This window comes from Watersipora subatra, chromosome 7, assembly GCF_963576615.1.
Source record: "Watersipora subatra chromosome 7, tzWatSuba1.1, whole genome shotgun sequence".
Taxonomy (NCBI): Eukaryota; Metazoa; Bryozoa; class Gymnolaemata; order Cheilostomatida; family Watersiporidae; genus Watersipora; species Watersipora subatra.
Genome location: NC_088714.1, coordinates 8205421 through 8232725, shown reverse-complemented (window position 1 = coordinate 8232725; position 27305 = coordinate 8205421). Strand labels below are relative to the sequence as shown.

The 27305-nt window shown below is 34.2% G+C and overlaps 1 long non-coding RNA gene across 1 annotated transcript; it reads left to right on the top strand.

Annotated features, from left to right (window-relative positions):
• Nucleotides 1–8059: 8059 nt before the first annotated feature.
• On the top strand, nt 8060–21139 carry LOC137400114 (uncharacterized). Its single transcript, XR_010979219.1, has 4 exons — nt 8060–8326; nt 11053–11166; nt 16651–16788; nt 20200–21139. It is a non-coding gene; the product is annotated as an uncharacterized lncRNA (long non-coding RNA).
• The last annotated feature ends 6166 nt before the right edge of the window (nt 21140–27305 follow it).

Below are 27305 nucleotides of genomic sequence, written 5' to 3'. Positions count from 1 at the left end.
TAACAACTGAAAAGCAGAAAATCAAAGAAGAGAAAGGATGTTATGAATGCTTAGATATAAAGTTATAGGGAGCAAAAAATATGCAGGTACAAAAACCCACCTGACCGCGCAGGCCAAGACAACATATGTAGTTTTAAAAGCTGAAGATAACTGTAGAAATGTCAAGTGATTTGTAAGAATTGAGAGTCGCTATCCTTGGTAATGTTTCCGTAGATATGGATTACAGAAAAATGTTGTCTTGCTAACTGGTTGCTAGATGCATGCTTTACATTAAAGCTTCAAGGTCGCGAATGATAAGTTTTTCAACTTTTTAAAGATTTCAAGGGATTCAAAAATGTACAGCAACTGTTTCAATAATATGGTTTACAGAAGGATGTTTAAGAACTGAATAGTGAAATGGTATATAATTTATATTGTAATATTCATACAAAAATTATTTCCGTACCATATGCTTATCAAAGCTTCCATTGCAAGGCAAAAGTTAGCAGTAGTTAATTTTTCAGTATAGAAATTTAGGACGAAAAATGGATGTAAAATGAGCAACATTGTATAATGCTAGAACTACATGTAGCATCAGCTTTGCTAACAAGGCTTTGTGAAGGATATTAGATACGCATGACATGAGAAAAATCTTTTACCATGGATGTTTATATTATTGAATGATATTATTAATATTCCCAGTTGCAGATATTACTTAAGAGAAAATGACTATTTTGCCATAAGCTTAGCTTTTGAACATTTTTTTGATTGGCTAATCAACCATGATACAGATACATGCAAAATAATTAAGCTCTCTGTATACACATTAATATGCTAGTTAGCAACAAATTTGTGTGTAGCATTAGCAAAATCAATGGCTAAAATTTGCTTTATAGTTTTCCAGTGTGCTGCAGGACACTTTTTGTCTCTTGTGAGCTTTAGCTTTCAGAGCCAGACATTACCCAGTTCAAGAACTGAAGGTCATAATCTAGTAGCTAGCATTATTTAAACATCCATTTGTGTATAGCTGAGTGTATGGCATTATGTAATAGCGTGGCTGGTGATTGTTTAGTTCAGAGAAATGGCTAATCCCATCAGCCACTGTCAACACCTCGCTGGCACTTGTTTACATGCGTTACTCGTGTGTCTTTGTCTAACTTGTGATGTACTGTCTAACTTATCTTGGTCAACATGAATGCATGGTCACCATCAATTGTCTTTTTTTCCGTAGATTCTGCAATCGTGTTTCGTAATGATGCTATGATGCCTGACTTGCTTTTGGTTGCAGGTATGTACTGACAAGATAAAACAGTGTGACTCTTTTTTCAATTTTATTTTCAGGGTTTAATTATATGGTCTATAATTTTGATAACAACTGTGACTTAGTCTTTAGCTGAACGCCCTCTTTTTTTGTTATTTTGTTACTGTTACTCATGCCAACAAGAAATTTAAAAATCATATTGTTTTAACTAATTATAATAGGAAAGGGTGGAGTACTATTTAAGATAGCGTTTTTCTGTAGACCCACATTACAAAAATCATAATTACCAATCAATATAGCTCTGGTCATGACATTAAAATTAACATTTTTGTGGTTTAGTGTCATGCTTAGCCTCTGAAGATTGATTTCAATGTTTTCCAATAAGTCTAACTTGAAAGTTTTGAACTCTTGAGATTACACCATACTGATCCTCTTATAAAGCTTAACCCTGTCTATAACAAATATGATTTCATCTAGTTCTTAATAGCCTAGCCGACTAACCATACCCACACTGTGTAGTACTGTCCTGATTGTATTGTGGCTGATTTTTGTTAGTACAAATTAGGGTTTGGCACTAGCAGTGAAACTCACTGAAAATTCATGGGGTTATCTTCTCTCAAATCTTGTAATTAGAAAGTTTGAGTATTTTTATCTTGTTGGCTAGAATTTAGACTGCTGCGTGTGAGATTTGGCGCTTGAATTATTTGAACAGAATGGATTAATGCTGGGTTTACTGGGACTGAAAGATGTGTGATATTCAACAACCAGGCTTGCTACGAACTAATGCAACTATGGAAATAATTATAATTGCATTTCAATATCATGATGACTAAGCTGGTGTCTTGTAATAATTTAGGTTGTACACATAAAACACCATAGATATAGCATGTTTCAGTCAGTTCTACTAGTACAATTGAATATGACATGAAGTCGTGTAGTGTTTTTATAATTTTAGTCTCCATTCTTCTTATTTGAGATTCTGACGCTTGTCGCCAATGTTTTTGTAGTTCTACCTGCAAAATGATAAAAAGTTATTTTCACCTGTGAAATTACAATTTAAGTATATATATTGAACAATACTAAAATTGTTCTATGTACTCGAAGAAGAGATAGAGATAAGGTTTGAGTGATCAAAAAAGATATATGTGTATGCAGGGACAAGAACACTCCAGATGACCTAATCGCAAACCAAGAAAACCTCTGTAGTCATAAAAGCCGAAGAAACTGTAGAAATGTCAAGCGATTGGCAGTAGTCGAGAGTTGCTATAATTCATAATGCTTTGGTAGATATGAATTACTAAATAATTTTTCAGCAAGCTTAGCTTTTGAACCATGATACAGATACATGCAAAATAATTAAGCTCTCTGTATACACATTAATATGCTAGTTAGCAACAAATTTGTGTGCAGCATTAGCAAAATCAATGACTAAATTTGCTTGATAGTTCTCCAATTTGCTGTGGGACACCTTTTGTATCTTGCAAGCTTTAGCTTTCAGAGCCAGACATTACCCAGTTCAAGAACTGAAGGTCATAATCCAGTAGCTAGCATTATTTAAACATCCATTTGTGTATAGCTGAGTGTATGGCATTATGTAATAGCATGGCTGGTGATTGTTTAGTTCAGAGAAATGGCTAATCCCATCAGCCACTGTCAACACCTCGCTGGCACTTGTTTACATGCGTTACTCGTGTGTCTTTGTCTAACTTGTGATGTACTGACTAACTTATCTCGGTCAACATGAATGCATGCTCACCATCAATTGTCTTTTTTTCCGTAGATTCTGCAATCGTGTTTCGTAATGATGCTATGATGCCTGACTTGCTTTTGGTTGCAGGTATGTACTGACAAGATAAAACAGTGCGACTCCTTTTTCAATTTTATTTTCAGGGTTTAATTATATGGTCTATAATTTTGATAACAACTGTGTCTTAGTTTTTAGCTGAACGCCCTCTTTTCTTGTTATTTTGTTACTGTTACTCATGCCAACAAGAAATTTAAAAATCATATTGTTTTAACTAATTATAATAGGAAAGGGTGGAGTACTATTTAAGATAGCTTTTTCTGTAGGCCCACATAACAAAAATCATAATTAGCAATCAATATAGCTCTGGTCATGACATTAAAATGAACATTTTTGTGGTTTAGTGTCATGCTTAGCCTCTGAAGATTGATTTCAATGTTTTCCAATGTTTCTAACTTGAAAGTTTTGAACTCTTGAGATTACACCATACTGACCCTCTTATAAAGCTTAACCCTGTCTATAACAAATATGATTTCATCTAGTTCTTAATAGCCTAGCCGACTAACCTTACCCACACTGTGTATTACTGTTCTCATGGTATTTTGGTTGACTTTTGTTAGTAAAAAGTAGTATTATACTCACTGGAAATTCGGGAATTATATTCTCTCAAATCTTGATATTTAAAAGTTTGAGTATTTTTATCTTGTTGGCTAGAATTTTGACTGCTGAGTTTGAGATTTGGCACAAGAACTCTTTGAGCAGAATGTATAAGTGCTGGGTTTACTCCACTTGAAATATGTGCAATATTCAGCAACTATGCTTGCTATGGACTAATGCAACTTGGGAGATAATTATAGTTGCATTTAAATATCACACTGACTATGCTGGTGTCATGTATTAGGTTAGGTTTTACAAAAAAAACACCGGAGATGTAGCATGTTTCAGTCAGTTCAACTTGTTCAATTAAAATGACGTAGAATGGTGTAGTGTTTTTATAATTTTAGTCTCCAATCTTCTGATTTGAGATTATCACGCTTGTTGTCAATGTTTTTGTAGTTGTACCTGCAAAACAAAAGAAAATTATTTTTCATTTGTTTTTACAATTTAGGTATAAGGAACAATACTAACCAAAACAGTAAATAATGCAGTATCTCATCAATGTTAGCCCTCTGAACCCTCACAGCTGGTATTACGGAATTTCGTAGGCTGTGGCAGAAACGTTAATGGCGGAATACAGGCTTCCATATGGTTCTGTTTACAAAATATGTTTTTAAGCAACAGCAAAAACTAATAAAATTAATTCTTGCGCAGGATGTTAGATTCTAAATTTCACTTCCATTTTTAACATTTTTCACTTATCTTTTATCTACTTCTTTCATTATAATAACACATTTTATTAGAATGATATCGCGAAACAATCAATATGACTCATTCGTTGGTAGGTCATAAATGACTGTGATACAAATGTGGAATTTTATGATAATAAATATAAATTTCCAGTATATTTTGAGTCATGAAAAGATGATGAGCGTGCTATGGATGAATATTATCTGTAAATGTTTAATGAGTGTTTAAAATCGTGCGAACTTTTATAGCTTTAGCCCGAATAATGGTGACATACTGTTTTTTTCTGTTTGATGACATCTGCTGTAGGTTGTCCGACTTTTTGTACTGCTGTTTCACCAAATATCATTGCATTGTTAGCACGTTTAGATATATTTGGTAAAAAATTAATAACTTCGGATTGCTGGACATATTGTCTAGGTTTACTGACACGCATTGATTAGATCGAGCAAGGATCAACGGGTTAAAACTCGGTTTCGTATCATGGATTTTTACAAGTTAGTATTTATATTTAACAACTATGATATTATCTTACATGTATTTACATAGCATTGTCTAATTTATTTGAAAATTAGAGCTTTAACTAGCAAATGTGGTTGCTGTCTAATGACACAGGCTTGGGTAATATTTCATACCAAGGGTTAGTACAAAGCCATTTGCATAGCTATTCATCCATAACATCTCGTGTATTGCTTTTCATTTGACCAGCACTTTATGTATTTCTATATCAAATTCATTGACATACAAACCGGTGGTGACTCACGGTTCTTTCATCTATATAGGCCTGGGCGGTCATCAAGGTCCTCTTCCTTGCATTGTCTTCCGGAAGATTTTGGCGATGAGTAGATCATAAATGTCAGTTGAACGCTTCTTCCCTGTCATTAGACACGTACCCAACCTAATTGTGAACAGCTGGTAAGTCATCATTGACTACTTGACTTGATGGGCTTTGTACTTAATGACCTCCCATATACTCTCAACACATTAGTCATAACTTATAATAAACTTTCATGGGTAGCAAAATCGTAAATGATACAGAATTTGAAGCGAACACGAGTCAATACCCAAACCGAGTCAATACCCAAACCGGCTATAGGAAATCAATTGATTCTTCAGAAGATTGTGTCAGTCTACCCCAAACCTTCAAAATAAATATATTGTTATATATATATATAACAATAACCAATGAATAGATTTACGAATTCAAGCAATTTATGTTTACACAAATTCTGTACCGTTCACTATCTCACTACCCACTTTCGCCTTGAAATTCTAGAAAATTAGAGATGCGAGCTTGCAAGGTGGTTTTTGATGTATCACTAAATGCCCAAAGATGCGAAAGGCCAGTTACGGAAACTACATCACTTGGTTTTCCCGTCAGGTCTGCTTCAGATTTGTTTTAAAAAGTTTGGCTGGAAATGAGAGTATAAGCAAATCGAGAAGTTTCCAGCCAGGAAGAGATGATTTAAAAATTAAAATGAAGAAAAAATAGAATTAGCTCTAATATAAGATCAGAACATTTTTTTCAAGAATTTTTTATTAAGCTGAATTCAGTTATATTAAATTTATACTTTAAGTTTTTTTATGCGATGCCACAAAAGTGTAGCGTACCAAGCGTGTTGCATCAGGTCTCTCTCTCACAATCATTAGTGCTATGATTCTCTGAAAGGTAAGAACTCCATACGGTATGCTACTGTATGGACTGCTGCATACTGCCACTACTCAAAATTATGTTGTGCATAATACTGCTACATTTTAATGCAGACCATAACCTTTACATAGGTATTTGTAGCCTTGGGGGCATGGGTATAGAGCATGAATAGATAAAATCATGTATTTTTTCATTGTAATATCTCTTATTGGTAGTTTTTTAGAGGATGGCAACACGATAATTTATCTTTAGTTAATTTATATAAAAAACATTTTTGAGATAGGACTTTAAGAAAATTAACTTGCGAGCTTTTGTCCCAGAATGCATTTTGCTCTCATATCAGACATGACTGTACAGTAGGCGCTGCTAAAATGAGATGATCAGTTCTAGGAACGTTTACATGATAAGGATTTTTCATTGTAAGAATGTTAACATACATGTAAATTGTCTAAACCATTTCAGAATCCGACTTACATTCTTTTGAATGTATTGGCGGTGCCTTAACTGTATTATTGGTTTTCATCGACAACGTTTCATGATCAACCTCATTGGTTTAATAGACCATGATTGTGGTAATTTGACAATAATTTGATGAAGAGCGCATAGTTTGACGCGACAGCGACTTACAACAATTGACTAAGAAAAAATAGTTTCACTATAAAAAAGCGATAGTATCTTTTCGTCATCTATTCGTTCTTAAGAGCTCAAGATTGCAACTCCAACTCGTGACATTCAGATGCACCGACCAATAGCCTTAAAGTATTTATCAACAATTGCACTGCTATATGTACCTATTTTCTGTTCCGTTGTCACTTCAGACAAATTATCACAAGAGTCAGAATGTTATGGAAATTGTATGTATTATATGTATAATGCTTTATGTACAGTGTTGGGAAAAAATCTTTGTCTACCTGTTTAAGTAAGTGTAGCACTGCAATAAATTCATCATAATTTGGAAATATTTTGCACCGCATACATAAAACCCTGTATCAAAACAATCCTAATGAGCTGAAAAATAGAAATAACTAGATTTTAAAATTGCCAAATATCTTCTATTGTATCAACCGCTGCCTACTAATTCACACTGCATACCAGAAAATATGTCATCGCAAATTTCGTTATTATCTCTTCTTTAATTATTTTCTAAATTGAAAATAACGGTCTTGTACTGTTATGGGCCCAGAAAAAAGCCATTGGTGTTGTTTTGCATTTTAATATTTTATCTGGTAGCCTTTGCAGACTATAACCATTCTGCAGCCTTAGGCATGCTGTGAACAAGCCTCACGAGCGCTAGAGTGTTCATAATCTGAAACCAGCAATAATGTTGGACAGCTGGTTTTTTCAAACGCCTTGATCGTGGTAGATCTTTGGTGGTTTGATGCTGCATTCATTTCTTTACCACTTAATTTTCTTTAGATTGAAATACTCTAAGCTTCTTTGCTATTTTTCTATTGCTCAGATTGCCCATCGTATGCAGGCGAATGATGAGGTCGTTGACACATTTCTTATCCATGGTTGATGTTGACGCTGGTATGAATTCTGGGATCTCTAGCTGTTCCTCTTTTAACAAGCAAAACTGTAAACCTTTGCTGCACATGCTGTCCAACATGATCTCTATTGTTGTGATAATATTCCACTTGAAAATTAATAATGTCATATTGCGTTTGAAAATGAGTTAATAAGCACTGATTCACATTGATTGGCCTAAAAATGATTATTGATCCCTGATTAACCGTAATTTTATCACTGATGGTGTCAACAAGATCTAATGTTAATTTACTTTTAAATGATGCATGGTTTGTCAGGGTTCAATCCCTCTACATGACTACTACAACAAATTTACCTAAAATGGGCAGTGAGGTTTGAGGTGGACAAATACTTTCTGACACCGCTGTATGTCGCTTTCTTTTCTCGCAGGTGTGGCGAGACAGACTAACACTCAAATCAAATTTTAGAACTCGCCCGATGATACACTTTAAGTTCTATGGAGATTTTTACGCGGTACGAAGCAAAAACTTCACAAAATTGCCCGACTTTTTCTAGAATTTATGCTATAGGAGGTATACGTTATAGGAGCATCTACTTTACTCTAAAAGACCATGTGAGTTTGTGAGGTACAAATATCATGTTTAAAGTGTGCAATAGCTCCCATGTAGGATACTTTTGCTCCCTCATCACTAATTGAACTTGAAAGTTTATTGTGTATTATCTAATTTTTATCACTTTTAGCCTTGCTTGTCCTCTAGCGCAAAGCCGACCTATTGCTTCTAGATGTGACTCTGGCACTTAATGGTATAAAAGTGCAAGCTGAGTTATCAGTAAAGATTTTGACAGAACTGTTCATGAAGTGAGTGTGAGAGTGCTTTAATTTCAATGCTGTAGTTTATCCCATTTTCTTTCCACTTAAAGAATAGAGAAAACATAATATTATTATGCTTTATTATTCATCTTGAGGTGTTGACTGATGTTCTAAAAAAAGAATTAAGGAGATTGACCAACCAGAAGCTGAGATATAGCCAGCCAAATACAGGTCTACAAAAAACAAAAGTGTTTTGGTAATCATCAATATATGACGTATGAAATCGACTTGTGTGCCATTGGTCAATTAAGCCAACTAATGCGCTCTCCTATAACAATCACGGCGTTTTAATTGGTTTAATCCCTGGAAGTATAGAACAATCAAATTGGGCCTAACAATCATCGCTCCTAGAATTCCGAACCAGTCCCTCTGACGTGTAGATTAGTTTTAGCATAAAATAATTACACGCATCTATTATTTCGCAACATTTCGCTATCTTGCTAGTTCAGCTCAGTTTTGTTGTTCTCCTACTTAGCTTCCATATCCAGACTCATCTTTAGCGTTGTTCAGATTTTTTAACTATAGCTATAGCTAATAAATATAATCAATCATCAATCTCGGTTATCATTTGGAATTTTCTACAAATTATATTAGTTACATCATTTATTCTATACGCAGTTATATTATTATTTTGTATAATATGCATTATGAATATTATATAAATCATAAAAAATAATCATAGATAAGATAATAGATCAATAGAAAAATCAAAGCAAAAGTTATCGTTTTCTTTTCTTATAGCAAGAGCAGCACGGTCAAGTTAGTCTTTTTAAGATTATGGCTGTAGTGAACTTCCAGTCTGTTAATAGTGACGATAATCATGAAAATCAACTGAATGCTGCAGTAGATACGCAGTAGAAAAATGATGAAGGAACAAAAAGTCCCATTCCTATTTCTTATTCTAAACAAACTGCAATCGCGGATATCGCATATAGACTATACACGTGCCGTTCGTTGAACAGATGATCTTCGGAGCATATCCGTGGAGATCGAGTTAAAATTTGAAGCTCAATAGTCAAAATCTGCTCTTCTGCTGTAAAAAATCATGGCGAGGGGTTGTGGGCAAATGCCTTTACCACACAATGTTTGGATGATTTTCCTGAGAAACCAGAGCTAGTATGTAAATTATTTACTATCGCGAGAAGCGTTTCACATCTCGTAGCCAAAACAATCCTTATACATAACGGCGGTAAGGGTGCGCAACTCCGGCTCATGACCATTAAGTCGATTTTATACGTCACAGTTTTCGGGATTTTCGAAGGGTTTTCCTCTGATTCTTTATTAGGTAGACCTGTGTTTGGCTGTCTATATCTCAGCTTCTAGGGGGGTCAATCTCCTTGATTCCTTTTTTAGAACATCAGTCAACACCTCAAGATAACTAATAAAGCATAATAATATTATGCTTTCTCCATTCTTTAACATGGAATGTTTGATTAGTACGATATTTTAGGCAGTTTGAGGCCGCTTGTTTTTGGGACAATGTTTAATTATGACTGCTGATGTACTGGCGGTTAAGACATTTAAAAAGCTGATAATGGTGTTTTTATAAAACCCCGACAACAAATTCAGAGTAATTTTTTGCTTTGTAGCATATTTGACTCAATAGAACAAGTGTTATCGCTGAAGCATTCTCTTAAGGTGAAAACAAATTAGGCGATATTTAGAGCGATATTGCGTTAGAGCTAATCTGCGTTAAAATTCACTCAGCGTGTTCATGCAGAGCGATAAAGCTAGAATTTCTCTACACAACTTTATTGCTAACGAGATGCATTTCGATTGGTTAGTTCTTACCAGAATGTAATTTTACGGCGGGTAATTATTTCTTACCGATGTTCAATAACGTACATCAGCTCCAATTTTCTATTTTGTTATGAAACATCTTCAGAACAAACACTCAAATGTTCATGAATTTAATAATAGCACTCCCAGTTCTGTCCATCATAACAAAATTAAAAAAAATCCGAGTTGAAAACCAACACCGGAGTCAATCGTTGCGCCGGTTGACCATTTTGAGAATGGTAAATATTTAATATATTAAATATGAAAAACCACTACAAAATAAAATATGTATAAAAAATTGTAAAAAAAGTACAGCTAAAAATACAAGAATCGTTTTTCTTTTGTCTTCTTGTAGTGTAGGCAGTGTACACTCTCTGAAAGGGAGATAGGTTTAATAACAAATGTGGAGGTTGTTTATGTTGTAGCCTAGGCGACGACATTTTGACTGGCCTAAATTTATCAACAACTCCGAAAAAACTAATGATACGGATTTTTATTGGCAGTTTGTGAGCGTGCCCATTATATCATTTGCTAGTAAATCGCTCAAGTGTGTTTATGCACGCACCAGCGATATCTTCGCCCTCATGACGCTTGCAATAAAATCGCCTAGTGTGTTTGGACCTTAAAAGCTCCTTGCTATATTTTCACAAAAGGCGAATATACCTAAACCTATACATGTACTGATAAGGTAAGTTACCTCCTCAAATAGAGTTGGCGTTCATTAAAAAGATGGCGCTCGATTTTCAAAGCAATCTCCTGATGTGGTCCCAAATAGCGGTGCCAATCAAATCAAGGTGCATTCAAATATAGGTTTAACGGTAGCTCACTTTCAACATTTTTTCCAATACCAAATTGAAGGTGGTCAGAGACTCTGTGCATAAAGTCCTCATCAACTTATTTTTTTATACAATGTTAAAATCTTTGTTCTTTTGTAGAAGTTGTTTAATCTGGAGAACGAAGATGAGCTCACCACGCAGAACTATTGTTCTTTAATCATGTTCTCACAGAACTAATCATATTGGCCTACAAGTGTTTTGAAAAACTGAAGGGTAAGTTGATGATTCCTCTACTTTTTGTAATCCTAATCTTCTGATAATTGAATTGGGCTTTGATGACTAAAGTGAGCTCTGGAGACTGCAGTCATTTTATTGGGTAGTTGGCTACACTAAAATACTATAGCACTGACAATCCGCAAAAACAGTAAAACTGTAGTTATGAAGCAAAATAACCATGTACGGAGTGGCATGTACAATTGATATTTAAATTGTACAAATACAATATCAAAGTATTAAAATATTAACCATTTTTTAAAGATTGAATGTATTTCTTAATGAGTGTAGCCTGGGTTTTCCGAATGGAAAAAGTCTAAAACACAATCAGATTTTGGTCTAGTCCATTAACTGAGTGCGTACAACAGGCTGCGCAGTGCAGCTCAGCACAATGTACGCTTATAACCAAGAGCAATGCGCTAAAAAATCTTTGTACAAAACATTTCTTATTAGTGAGTAGGCAGTTAGTTAGCCGGTCATATGTGTACCTAATAGGAAAAAACCAATCGCCATCCTGCATCTAACTAATAGAAAACATGTTAACAGCCAACAGCGACCAAAGTTTTTTGAGAATTATTATTTTTGTTTTTACAGTTTATTATTGCAATAAACAGCTGTGTTAGACCTTTACAGCTACCAAGGTTTTAGAAATGGGCAATAAATAAACCTTTGGAAAATGGACTACTGATTGCTACCTATTGTATCAGCAAAAGAGGATGAGAATCTGACCAAGCTCATACTGCAACACACTTTTTAGATTTTTTGTCGGTAACATTAGGCGTAAAACCTTCTGCTGATTAATGTGTATGTTAAAAAACTCTGATAGGCGGTGTGGTTCATAAATAAGGTCATCTTAATCTGAGGGCACCTTTTATTGGTGAAAATTAGGTCTTTAATAAGAGCCATCACATGTAGGACAAATTAATGTACCAATGTATGTTCTATTCTAATAAAAAGTGTATTACGTTATTCAATAGAAAAATGATATGGTAATGATGATACCACTACCAGGCACAATAACCTTTTGGCTTTTACTTTGAAACAATTTTTATTTACCCTTCATGGCCACAGTGTTTGCGCTTTAATTCTGGAATTGTCTGTTTGTGTAATAATGTTCTATCTACCAATCTTTCATACAAATAAAAGTGTCCTCAAAAACCCTGGCCATCATTTTTAGCTGTTTTTATGAAATCTAGAGGCATTTGAAACGTTCTCTCTTCCAACAGTGTCAATAATCTTTTAACCTTGTCTTAGCATTTTACAACATATTGAAGGGTAAAGTAACAATTTGTTCAAAACTTCATGAACTTGTAGTATGGCTCTTACTCTGTTTTTTTTACACTAAGCCTGCTTATAAAAATGCTGATGAAATGCAGTTGCATTTAAGTTCTGCATAAATTGTCTAAATTGTTTTTTATCACGGCTTCATTAACAAATTAAAGACTTGGTAAATTTTGATCTTGCAGCCATTTTTCCTAATTGTGCACGCAGTATGATGCTCAATTACAACAAGGCATGAAGTAAATGTAATACGAAGCAGTTTTTGCACTGATTTCTTATGTCTTAATTTTATGTTGAAGCTGTTTCAGTGTGAATTCTTAAACTACCAATAGTACAGCTCGTTTGGCAATGTGTTTCCGTATGGCCAAGTGCTGCATGATGCGGCTTTAGCAAGCTTTTGTACAAATTGTTTCCGATTACTGATTAATTAGTAAATTATCTTATTACATCTATACCTGATTGAAAAAAGCTATTATTTGCATATGTTGAGCAAATAAGAATGCGTTTACAACCTGAGCATAGTTTTGCTTTGCAAAAACTTGTTTTATGAAATCTTCTTACTGATGACCAGTAATTTCAGAAGCAATATAGCCATAAATGGTTACTAACTTCAGATCTATAGACTGAGCAACTTTATTGAGCAATAGTACTAATGAGAGTAATTATGTTCATCAGATTAATTAACATGTAAACTAATAATATTCATAAATCATCCGACTAGAGTTTTGTGCTTACCTCACAGTAATTTCAAAATGAACGAAAAATGGTCCCTCTCACTCGACAACTCGTTTGTAATATTTTTGGGGGCATGAACTAACTTAAAAACTTATGCTGACAAACCTGCTATACAAATATTGTTAATAAACAATTGGGGTGTAAAGTTATAACCATTTATACACTCTTTTCGAAATTAATTTCACGAAACACTTATGTCGCGGTAGAGAGATCCATTTGTTAGTAAAGGAGTTGAAGTTATCAGCAGGTAGATCATATGGGTTGCGGTCACAGAAACCATGGTTAAGTCGCAAATCACGAAGTTGAGTTATTCGACTTTGAAGTTGCACCAACTGAACTTATAATATTGGTAACAAATTTTGTAACCTGTAGGTCTGGACCAATGAAAGAGTGATCTTTCTGAATCTGAAGTCAGTTTAGCCAATAAAAGTATTTTACCATCGAAAAAAAACTTAAAACCGTTGCTATGCTAAACAAGAAGTACTGAAAAATGGTGTCCGCTAAAAATAATTGTTTCTTTTTTGCCGAATTTAAAGGTAACTTTGACATTTTGGACACTTGTAATGAGTACTTTGGTATTCTAACTGATGTCAAAAGCAGTGAAAGTAAAGGGAGTTGTGGTGATATTTTCCTAACGATTCTTACAAGATTACTACAATATTTAATAATAAGAATAATTATTCAATTTTTATGAAATTATAATCAGATTTAGTTATGAGAATAATTATTCGAGTTTGCAAGGTCGAAGTATATAGTGACCGATGGTGTGCAATATGTTACTGTTGTTAATTTTCTAAAGATTTGGTTGATGATTTGGGTGTGCCCAATATCGCGATACAATCAAGCTGTTTTTAATATCTGCAAAAATAAGTAATACACTTTCTTATAAATATACAGCTATTTCTTTGACAACCAGCTACAATCTGTTTAGATTTTTAAATTCAGCAGTTTTTTGGATCCAAGTACAGAAATCTAGATAAATATCACAATATCTTGATATTGGTTGCTATGTCGTTTTGAGATGTAAACAAAACTTTACATTGGTTTTCGTTTCTAAAACTTTAATACCAGTTTTCTTGGATCTATGTTTTTGCACTAATGGTAAACGTGCTTCAGTTTTTTGACCATATAATCTGCTGTAATTAGGCTAGAATCAAAATTTTGTTTGCTAAATCTTGTAATCCCGACTTACCATGAATTCTGTGATCATGACACATATTAATAGTTAATGCACTGTTTGGAACTTATAGTGCTATTGTAGAACTACAATAAAAAATATGTCATCACTAACAGAAATTAACTACCAGTTTTGATTTTGTATAGGTGTCTTGTTTTCTATTACAGATTTTAATGTGTTTGCAGGACAAAATGAAGCAACTGCAAGAAGTTTATTATATAATTTATTTCAAATTATGTTCTTATGATAGAACTTTCCGTAACAAACTTTCATTTGGCTAATACTTGTATCCATTTTTGACTAAAATAAGTCGAACCAATTTGTTTCACTCCTACTACCTGCCCTAAATTAGTGCAAATGGTCATCAGAAATGTGCTTTCTTTGCGCTGCTAAAATGGCCCATTAAATGTACTTTAATTTGATGAAAACTCAAATATTGGTTAATTATTGGCCTTTCCAAAATACCATAAAATACTCATCTAATTTGCATGTACGACTTAGCTGCCCAAGTTGTCAATGCATGGTACTGGAGCTTGTTATCATTTTGCTTGTTGAAGGTTGACTTGCAACAAAATTTCATTACGGTTATTTGGTATCAAAAGATTCACCATGGCTTACTCTGCTGTGTTGTGGGTGCAAAATATGGAGAACTGTGATTACAAGCTCTTAAAAGCTAAAAAAGAAACAGTTAATCTCCGCGATCCCGAAACCGCCGTAGATTGGAATCAATTCATTTCTCTGACATAGTAAAATGATTTGGTTATTGTTTTGACACGTGATCTTCTCACATGAATTGTAAGTTCCGTAAAAGGCTCAATATAAAACTTTTTGTAGCACTAGTTTATGACATAAACTTTGGGTTTCGCCAAAGAGCTCTTACCAAATATAGATGCTCGCTAGTTTACAATTTTGTTTTGGGTTGATCTAATCGTCTAGTTGCAATCTGATCATGTGACCCATGCTTCTTGCCAAACAGCGCGCATAATTTTCGCAGCATTTTTTGACTATCATAGGTGACCAACAGGTTTGTCATGCTTATCAGATGATGATATGCATTCCTTCGAGCTAAGGTTAAAAATTAAACCATTTTTTACGGTAGGTTTTGAGATATCAGTGCTCAAAGTGACATCAATACAGTGATGAGGAAACAGATGCTTAAGGACAATAGACATCGTTTCATTGAATGCGTGAAGCGTAATTGTGAAAATATTTGAATGAATGAGGTTGCATGAAAGTGTAAACAGAAGCCATCTTGTCGAGCTACGTTCCATTTGACCCATTTTTGGAACGGGATTCTAATCTTCGGCAATTTCGTGATGGCGGCGATTAACTTTTCGCTTTTGAGCTTTTAAGAGCATGTTATCACATTTCTACATATATTGCACATGCAACACAACAGAGTAACACATATGAATCTTTTGATACCAAATAACTGTAGCGTGAATTTTGTTGCATGTCAACCTTTAAGCATTAGTAATCTTTTAGAAAAATGACAAGATTTTCTTTTGGAAACATACCTTTCAAGCAACAACGGTATGCGAGTGCCACTGTACGTAATTTTGATTAATATTCTTAAACTTCGTAATCATTCTTAGTATTGACTAAGTATTATTGCTTTTTAGTTTGTGTATTTTCTTATGTAATTATTATCTGTGAATGTTTAGCTGAAGCTTGTGCAGAGCTGTCATCAACAACAATTTAGTTGAATGTCATTTACTAGTTTTTCCGTTTTACAAATTGGATTATTGGTGTATACAGCTCCTATTCACCCTTGCATGTTTATAGTTGTCATGTTCTTGCATTCTGGTTGCCTGTCCACTGACAATAGCACTTGTACAGACTATATGTAAGCATAGTGTCTGGGATAGAAACTGAAACTCACAGTTAAAACCTATGGTGACCAGCTCTAAACTTTACTTTGCAATAATATCTAAAAGCCAAGTCCAGATCAGGGTCAGACTACTGACTATGAATTTTACGAATGAGTAATTGCTTTTGAAATACCACTTCAATATTTGAAGTCTTTTTTTTAATAGGATATGAATAAGTTTTTACATTGCTTAACTCGCGTTCTTCTATTGCCTACAAATCACAATGGTGACAAATATCAAAGCTGGGATTGAGAGTCATAAGCTAAAATATCAGATGCACTTCTGCTTTCTCAGTTTTTTCCTTTTTTTGCAGCAAGCAATGAGCTTTCAATTGATTAGCTATGAAAAGAGTTTAATTTAAATCGGAAAATCATTCATTCAAAAAATGTGATATTTCTATTTTGTTATTACTAATTGCAGGGTGTTGCTATAACATGTTCTGCACCGACTCTGGTGCTAGACAAGTTATCTAAAGAATTGGCGATTCAAGGTTACAAAAGCTTACATATTTGGGGAGGTTTCTGGTCAGAGGAGAGCGGACAAAGGAACTGAGTGAAGGTAAATTAGGGTGTCAAAACACCAAAATATTGAGTGACATAGAATGAACCTTGGTGAAAAACAATATTTTTTTAAATGTATTTTACAAATATTGAGATGAAAAATTTTGTGCTAGTCCGAAAATTTTAATAATATGTATTTGGACGATGTATCTAATAGTATGCAACAAGCTATAGCTTTTTTTAACTCTGAATGACACTCGTATTGCTTAACTTTCATTTTTGTACCATTTACAATCTCTGTTTGTGAGAAATGTACCTTTTGTTCCAAATCCTGTTCGGCCTGTCATAGCTGTTTTCTGCAGTAACCATTCAATTTTCGGGATAAACGGGGACCAGGGTCTTTTGTGGACAGTGAAAACCCACAAAATAAAAAGTAATGTTTTTAAGTTTATACATAAATAAGCCAAACTTTAAGGCCAAAACACTTGCATTGTTTCATAAGCATAATGTATTTGTTTCCTATGTGAAAAGTAAACTTAAGTTCCTTTCATTGACTTTTAGGTCATATTCTAACTTAAATCCAAGTATTTTAACTCAAATTATGAATTTTTTGTAGTATGGGCATAGGTCAGATTTTTATCTGGTTGGAATAGCTGTACAGCAAATTTTGCTATAATGTACATGTAGGCCTATACCTATTATAACGCAAATTCCTCTCAATGTAAAGAATTTATGTAAAGCTTTTGTTTGACCAACATAAGTAATGCCATATAGGGTAAAGTGTCAAGTTGGTGAAAGTTCCCAAAATTATTAACAAAATTTTCATAGTTGTCCTTAAAAATATCGCTTACATTCTTGCCAAACTTGAGCAATGATAAGATGCATAGGGTTCGCTATTATAGATACCAATACATTGTTAAACTAGTTTGTCATTAGAGATTGTCATTTTTGTCAAAAATATGTAAAATGATTCGCCTCGCAAGAAATCAGAAATATTTGAAGGGGATCTATCAGTGAAAGCTTTGGAGTGTTAATACAGACGGTTTCCTACTTACGAACATTCGAGTTACAAACAACGGTACATACGAACAGGTCTGCGCGTATATTCATCGATTATACCGACGGTATTACCGACTTATTAGCGGCAGAAAGAGGCGCTACATAGAAGCATCACCCAGCATCCACCTTCCTCTGCCCAGTTCGTTGCAGTGCATAAGTGCGTGAACGTATCTCCAGTGCGCAAAGAACTTTTTTTATTTTTCCTGTATGTATTGTAAAGGAGTTTGCCGACCTTTACTTGGCACGATCTAGACTAATAAATAAAAAGAAGAGAGTGTGTGTAGTCCCATTCAGCTTTTTTATTAGCGAAGGTAATTTCACTATTCGAGGAGCGTACATCTATCTGCTCTGCTCAAATAAATGAGAGCGCTCCGTTATATTTAGTAATATCAACTGTTCCGTCCTAACGGCAAACAGTGAGAACACCGGCTAACAAGGTGAATAAATAGGACCGCTAGCGAGTTGGTATGACAACAATAAAAGTGACGATAAATGATAGTGTTATACCATGATATCAGATATAACAATAGCATAACGAGTGAAACAATGATATAATAAAAAAGGACAACACATACGATCAATAAGAAATGCTGTTTCATGGCCCGGCGTCCACCACAGTATTCTCTCCATTTTATTAAAAAGTTTTTTTCAGTACAAACCAATTTACAGGTTACTTATACGAGCCTCAAACATACTAATATAAACCTTCAATATACTTATATACATGTAGGCCTTAAGCATAAGTTATAATACAAAATATAGCACTGAAGCAACTTACGAACAAATTCACTGTACAAACAATTGTTCGGAACGTAACTCGTTCGTAGGTTGGGGACCGTCTGTATACCAAGCTGAATGTCATGATATCTAGTCTCATCAAAATCTATCTTGCTCCCAAGCTCTTCCCGACGATGGATAAATGATAAGTCATACAGACACTGATTTTACTTTGTTAGCTAGCTGCAACAAGTAGCAGTCTGTCTCTTGTGGCTTTTATTCACCTCACCTTCTGTTTGATCTCCAAATTCATGTTTACTACCTTCAAAACTGAATGTTTTTTAATTGTCAAATCAGTTGATATGAGCATCAGAGTTAAATTTTTTGCTGAGCTAGAATTTATTTTGGTCATCTCAAATAGTCTACGAAGATGAACTGTTATAAACGAGCGCATTTGCACAGACATGCTAATGGCAAAGAGTAGCTTTATCATATAAGCAGAGACTAAATGGTGTAAACAAAAGCTGAAACTCTGTTTTAATAGAAACTTCTAAACTATTTAAAGAATTTCAATAATGTCTATATAATTAATGATTAATGTATAATCCTAAATATTTAGGATTTGTTTGGAGTGCACGAGAGGACAACTCTGCTTTGCAGAGTAACCTGGCAGTAACCTTATGCTTAATTTGTACACGTATGCATTGCAGTGAAAGGCATATTCATACACATAAACCTTACAGTGTTAAAGGATAACTGAATGAAAAGGGACTTTTATACAATTCATAGTCAATCTGTGCATGGAAAAAATTGACCGTGTAGACAGTTAGGAATTTTACTCAGCTTAAGAAGTTTTGAATCAACTTGGCTTGTACCAAGAAATACCCTGGCAGTGTAGAGTGCTGTAAAAGATTATCAGTTGCAATAATTATGCATTCAAATATTGCAAATTATTACAAGGTTAATTAGCATAGTTTTTGTAGTGTCAGTCTAGCAAGGTAAATGTTGCAAGTTCAAATCCAGCGGGATGCAATATTTTTCCATTATCCAACGCTGGCTTTATATGGACAGACACGGTTCTCATCACAGTACAGGCTGAATGTGTAAAATTTTGTAGATTTTGGTGCATTTTGCTTAGAAATAAGAGGAATAGAAACACTGTAATTATTAGTTTGTAGAATAAAGCTTTTCTTAACCCAACTATTCATTACATTTTATATTTAAAAGATACCATTCTTACCTAATAGTTTGACAAAAAAGCTTTAGCTTAAAAGAAAGCATTAATGATAATGTTTGTTGTTTTTTACTTTTATTGAGTTAACTTGTGTTAACAACATCGAAACAATAATTTTTTAAGGCTTACTAGGTTAATTTTTTTTTAGGCAAAACATCAACATAGTGAGAACTGCAATCTCTTTAGGGCAAACATAATTATGCAGAGTTTCAGTAGGAAAGCATCTTCTGTGTGACCTACATTTAGTACAGCCACCAATATAGCTAGCTGCCAAAGCCTACTCTTCAAGTTTCTGGCCAATCTCCTAAGCGTTCTAAAACAACATGATGGAGCACACTTTTTAGTCAGTATTGTTTTAAAGCTGGTTTGATATCTTGGGAAAGTCTGTAAAATGAGTAGTGTTCAACATTCTCCTAATTTTTAACTATACTAACAGGTTAATAAATGGTTTCTTTGCAGGTAGAGCAGCATATTTACCAGTGGAGGCAAAGTGGTCTAGATTGCCTAACCTTCAAACAACAAGTTGATGTTCAATTTCCAAAAAGGCATCCAGTGACTGGAATGACATCCAACCTTAAAGTTCTTTCTGTAGCTGGGCGTGTCTACAGTCAGCAAAGTTCTCTTGCGAATTGCTTCTAAGATCTCTAGCTAAATTCATATTTTAAACGTTGTGCAGAGCCATTAGTTACAGCTACCACAACTTCACACATTATACTCGAGGTGCCAGGAGATGGTCACACAATTTGCAAGACAATTATAGAGCTCAGTGTTTTGAAGCTCTACAGCTTTAATTGACAGAAATAAAATATTCCACTTTTGTTGATAAATGTTTTATGGTATTCTTGTGAATGCTTTGATTTTTAATCTTTTGGTAATGTAACAGCTGTTTGGCCTGCTTTTGATAGGTTGCTCCATTTGCACTAAAGACTTTTAGATTTATACAAACTCATTGTGTTTTAAGAATATTTTATTTGTCACCGTTGCACTCACTTGAGCAATTTGTTTGACGTACTTATATTGAGCTTTCCTTTTCTGTAAACTCAACTCCTTGACGGGGTTGCTTAAAGAGTCAATTTTTTTCCTTTTGAGTAAGTTTGGGCTTCTTTTAAAGAAATATGCTGACCAATGTTGATAAATGCGAGTTAGATATACATGCATGCAATCTGCACAGTGTGTTCAATGTTACTGCATGGTTTCATTGAAAGCTCTTATCTGAAACCTTTTATAATCCAAAGGGCCCCACATATGCTATATTTCCCAGTTTTGCCTCAGTAGCAATGACTTGACTAAATCGAATTGTATAAGTAATAAATGTGGCCACAGGTATGCAAATCTCCCATGTTTGACATTTATGTTTTAAAAATTGGGTGTCTCTGACTCTACCAGGCATATTTGGCAGCATGAATGTATGCACTGTTTTAATTAATATACGTTTTAAAAGTTTTCTATTTGACAACTAGGATGGTTTCAATACCAATTACTTGATGTCAATACCATCCTAGCTTTTATTGCAACTTATTACAACTTTTTTTAAATGGACAAAGTGCTTGTTTTCGCCATGCATGCCCACTAACAAGCTATTAAGGGAAAGCATAAGTTTTCAATTTTATGAATAATATGTATGATAAACTTTAGATCAAAGCACACACAGATGTGCCTGCAAATCGGTTTTCTTAGTTTCTGTTGACAAAATCCCTGAAATGGGGTTTCAGGGATTAGTTCGCCTTTTTAACCAATTGATAGAAAATTAAATGATGCAATAAAGGTTCATTACAAGTAAAAAGAACCAAACTAAATATCATAGTTAGCTAAATTTATATAAAAAGAAAAGAAGTAGAGCTTGGAACTAGGACTATCTAATTCAAGATATAAAAACATAATAGGAGGCCCTGAATTTAATGAGAAGATAACTTCTCTTGCAAAAGAGAAGACAACTCAGAATTTTGTATAAAAATTTTCAAATTTTACGCTAATGGGAGGTCCTCCATTTCAAACTACAGAGCCTCCTAACCTGCAAAACTTTTCAAAATGTTGAACTCTCCGGCAAAATTTATGCAAAATGCAAAATAGATACGTATGCGATCAGCATGACGAGTAGAGTTGTTTAAGCATGTTTCTAGCGAAGCCTCCTATCAGAAGCCTCCTATTATCCGAAAGCCCTATATCGTGGATATATTTTCCAAAGTGGCCTCCTATTCAATCTAATTTGACTATATTTATATATATATATAGATATATATATTCCAATGTAGTGTGTTAAAGCATCCAAATAGTGCTCAATGAGTGATCAGAGCTCAAATATAAAATTTATTCATGTAAAACCTTAGATAAAAAACAACTTCATTACTATTAGTTTCATGTCTGTTACGCAGACAATCATCAGATCTGATCATCATCAGACAATCATCATCTGATGATTGTCTGCATAACAGACATGAAACTAATAGTAATGAAGTTGTTTTTTATCTAAGGTTTTAGATGAATAAATTTTATGTATATATATATATATACGTGTATATATATATATATATATATATATATACGTGTATATATATATATACGTGTATATATATATATATATATATATATATATAAAAAAATAAATTGTTTCCTCACCCCGGATACCCCGTATGGGTGGTAAATTCTGCTCTAACTCGGGTCTCCTACCAGAGACCTGGGAGTTTGAGCACTCGTCTCAAGATCTTAGCTGTTCCCAATAGCGCACTTTTCTGCAACTCACCTGAGTTGATTGTTGTTGGTATTTGGGCAAGCCACATTTTATGCGCCGGTGTTATTGCGCCCAGTGCCCCAATCACTACTGGGATTACGGTTGTTCTTACATTCCAGCATTTTTCAATTTCTTCTCCAAGAGGGAGATATTTTTCTACCTTTTCTTTTTCTTTGCTGGCTATATTGTAGTCATTGGGTACTGCTATATCTATTATAGTAGCCCTCTTGTTCTCCTTGTCTACCACCACTATATCTGGTTGGTTTGCTAGGACATGCTTGTCAGTTTGGATGTAGAAGTCCCAGAGGATCTTAGCGCGGTCATTTTCATTGACCTTACCAGGAGCTTCCCACCAGTGTTGTGGTTTATTAAGGCCATACTCATCACATAGACTTCTATACACAATACCTGCGACATGATTATGCCGCTCAGTGTATGCGTTCCCTGCTAGCTGTCTGCATCCACTGATGATGTGTTGGATGGTCTCAGGTGCATCTTTGCACAGTCTGCATCTAGGATCGTCTCTAGTGTGATAGATTTTCGTTTGGAGTTGCCTTGTTGGGAGCACTTGCTCCTGGGCTGCCATGATTAGCGACTCTGTATTGGCCGTTAGGTTTCCTTTGTTCAGCCACATATATGTCTGGTGAAGATCGCCAACCTTAGATATTTGTTGGTGGTAAGCACCATGAAGAGGTTTCGTATGCCAGTCAATTTCCTCATCATCAGGGCATAGGTCCGTTGTGAGAGCAGCCGATTGAAATTCAGCTAGCAAATTATCTGAGATGGCCATGGAGGCTGCATATGCTTTGATGCTTTGCTCCTCCTCTTTCACTGTCTGCTGTACACTTTTGAGTCCCCTACCGCCATCTTTCCTATCAAGATACAATCTAATAGTATCAGATTTTGGGTGGAGTGCTCCATGCATGGTCAGCAGTTTACGAGTTGCTATATCTGTTTCTTTGATGGCTTCCTCAGTCCACTTTATTATGCCTGCTGGATATCTTATTACTGGCAGTGCGTAGGTATTTATTGCCATGATTTGGTTCTTGGCATTGAGCTGGCTCCGTAAGACCTGCCGAAGGCATTTCTTGTATTCGGAAATGGCTTTGTGACGTACCTCGGCTTCGTGATTGATGTTGCTTTGCATAATCCCCAAGTACTTGTACCCTTCTTCTATATCTTCGATGGTACCATTTGGCATTCTTAGGCAATCTGTGAGCATAGAATGGCCTTTCTTAAGAATTAGCCTTCCACATTTCTCAATACTGAAGGTCATTCCGATGTCCTTGCTGTATACCTGAGTGAGGTGTATGAGCGAATCAATGTCCCTTTCTTTGTTAGCGTACAGCTTGATGTCATCCATGTAGAAGAGGTGGTTTATCTTGGTGCCACTCTTAAACTGGTACCCATATTGATATATATATATATATATATATATATATATATATATATGTTTATATGTTTATATGTTTATATATATATATGTATATATATGCATATATATATAAATATACATGTATATATATACATATATATATATACATATATATATATTTTTTTATAATATATATAATATATATATGTATATATAAAATAGCTAAAAGCAAGTGCAAAAGCATATAAAAAGAAAACTCCACACTAAAAACCCAAAAGATAATTACTGGAGTATAAAATATTTGGAAAAAACATTAAGAACAAAGTAAACTTTTAGTAAATGAGCTACAAATTTGTTTCGTGCGATGCACTCATCAGACGCGGCTGTGCTAAAAAGTCTATATATATATATATACTAGTTGTGCTACCCGGCTTTGCCCGGGTAATAAAAAAGTCTTTGGACAGAAAATTGATTTGTATTTAACATATAACAACATTTGCCACTCTAACCTGCAAACTATATATCATGAGAAAAGTGTTTTGCGTAATTGAAATAAATTAAGAGAGTAAATAAAAATGACTGTAAAGGTTTTCAAACTTTTTCAAACAGCTGCAACTTTCAAACTTCATATCATGAGGAAAGGCTTTCAAACCACTGTATATTTAAAAGTTCATAACTTTTTGCAACATTTAGCTTTTAATAACGTGCAGTTTAACCTATTCTAGTGGAACTGTTTTAGCGTTGCTAACCGAGTTCTTCAAGATCCGTAACAATTTTTCCCATTAAAATAAACTTATGAAAATTTTAATCTGTTCCAAGATGAAAAAAAACTGGGGTAAATTTGGAGATATACTTTGGTAAAGTATTTTTTTCATCATGTTACACCAAAAGCTGTACGGTATTCTGTATAATATAAATAAAAAAGTGTATATATAGATTGTGTTTGATTTTAATCAAATATTTTATATTTATGATGATGGAGTAAGAAAGCTAAAGTAAACATTTTGTGCGTTTGGCTTTTAAAACATCCAAAGCATTAAAGTTTAAAATACACTACAAAAGATTACAAAGATAGATAATGAAACAGCAATAATGCAACAGCTAAATACCTCAAAAATGTGCCTCAAAAAAGTGCCTCAAAAATAAAAGCAAAAAAAAATAAAAACAGCAATGTTTGCTTTACCTCTTTAAAAGAGACTCATCCTCCGAAACAATTTCGAGTAACTTGACTGGAACGGTTATCTGCCTAGTGAAATTCCTCGGTAGAGGAGGCGTCATCCTAAATGGTTTCTCTCTTTTTGTTAAAAATTTATGAAGCGTAAAATGCTAATCCATTTTCAAGCGCTTCCGAAGCATTGCTAATTGCAATACGCATGCTCCAGTTTAGTCAAGAACCGAATTTATTTTCAAGCTTTGAGGCAAACAAATCTCAAAATCTTTGGTGGAAAACCTAAAGCTAAAATAATTAGTCCGCCTGTACTGTATATTTTATATGAAAACATGTCTGATCACTATGGCGTTCTAGCTCGGTGGTAGAGCATCCAGATAAAACACTCATTGATGCAAAAATCGTTGTGAGTGCAAATCCATCTGAATGCAGCACATCAAGATTTTAAGATCTATAGCCGGAAAACCGACAGATATAGGATACACGACGCCACAGACACGCTTTGAGAAATATATATATGCATATGTGTGTATATATGAATACATACATAAGATTATATATATTTAGGTTTATATATATAGGATTATATATATAATATATATATATTAGTAATATATAATATAATATATATATATATATATATATATATATTGCAACTGTCTATGTGTATTCAGGTAGCAGTGTTTGCACGAGTCAGGTTAATTTTATTATTAGGTTTGACATCCTTTGAGCTATCTTTCAATGAAAAATGATCTGTCCCTATGTTATAACTTATAAACATACACAATTCAGCGATTGCTATAACACTTAAATAAATTTCATGTACAGACAACCAAATTCCTCGCTGCATTACTAAATATTACGTTGTCATTGCCTTTTGCCTTTGCCATACTCTATGTATGCGCGCAAGCTAGTGTGTTGGTGTGCTTTCATGCATGTATGTGTATTTGTTAGTCTGGGTAAACTTTTATACCTAACTGCCAAATGTATTCACTTTTCACCTGCATATTCCATTTGCCTTCCATCAGCTTCCAAAATATTTGGTTTAAAAACTCTGTTTCAGTACTAAAAACCAGCATTTTAATTACCCACATGCGGCTATAAGACTTGAAATTAAATAACTTCTGGTAGTTGTCGGGCCTACTGCTAATTTTAAATTGAGTTCCAAGCAGAAAAATATTGGTAAAAACCCAAAATAATGGAGAAAACAAGTTTCAATTTACATCATTGCAAAATGAACTTTGGTGTTCACTTGAACGTTTTGTTCTTGCTTCAGCATACATATCACCGAGCGGTGCACCAACTCTTCATCATAGCTTTTCTCTCACTCTTGGTCAGAAGTGGTTACAGCTACCTGCCCTTCCTACTGCTGAAGAAAGTAGTGTGATTGCTGGCTACAAAGTCACATGCTCAACAGATGCTCAGATGACTAAACCAGTTGACTGTTATGATGGTCTGGCTCCTGTAAACGCTGCAGATATTCTACTTAGTCTACCAGATGTAACGCAGCTATACTACGCCGCTCTACAAATAGTTAGAAACTTTAATGGTGTTGAGCTGCCTGAGGGTAACCTGACTGTAAGTGCTGAGTTTTGTACAGGTGCGTATTTTAGAACATCAACTAAGACTGACTTGCTGACTACAGCTTTGCCTTACCACATCTCAAACATTGAAAGCGTTAAAATGAAAATATTAGCTAAAATTTCGTTTTTATACAATCTTGTGATAACTATGTAAATTTGCTGTAACTATCTTATCACGTATTTACAAAAGTCTTCTAAAAAATGTTAACATAGAATCCCTTTGAGTGATTGGTATACGTGTAAACGTCCTGCTTTAGACTAAAGCAAGTTTTTGTAAAATTTATCCTAACTTTCTAGTTACATAGGTATTTGGTTAAAGCTCACAGAACTAGCTTTTAGTATAAATTTTCAAGTGTTATAGACTTTTATACCAGATAATAACGACCAAATATAAACTTTTCAATATTTGTATCTAATTACTTCTTACTTGCAGGTAGAAACAAGACAGATCAAGTTAATATTGCAGAATCAATTCTCTCTAATGAGGATGATAGGCTGAATGTGACTCTCACATTTTATCACATTTTTCAGGTTAGCTAATTTAGATCACATGATCAATTACTAGTTTTTACTACTCAAGTAATTTTTGGTACGGCTCTACCAGTCATAAGTCTTCTTATCTGCTGATCTAGTATCCTTGATTTACATGTGTAATACAGGAAAGTGACATATGTGCAAAAGAGATCAGAGTAACTACTTCAGGATATAATA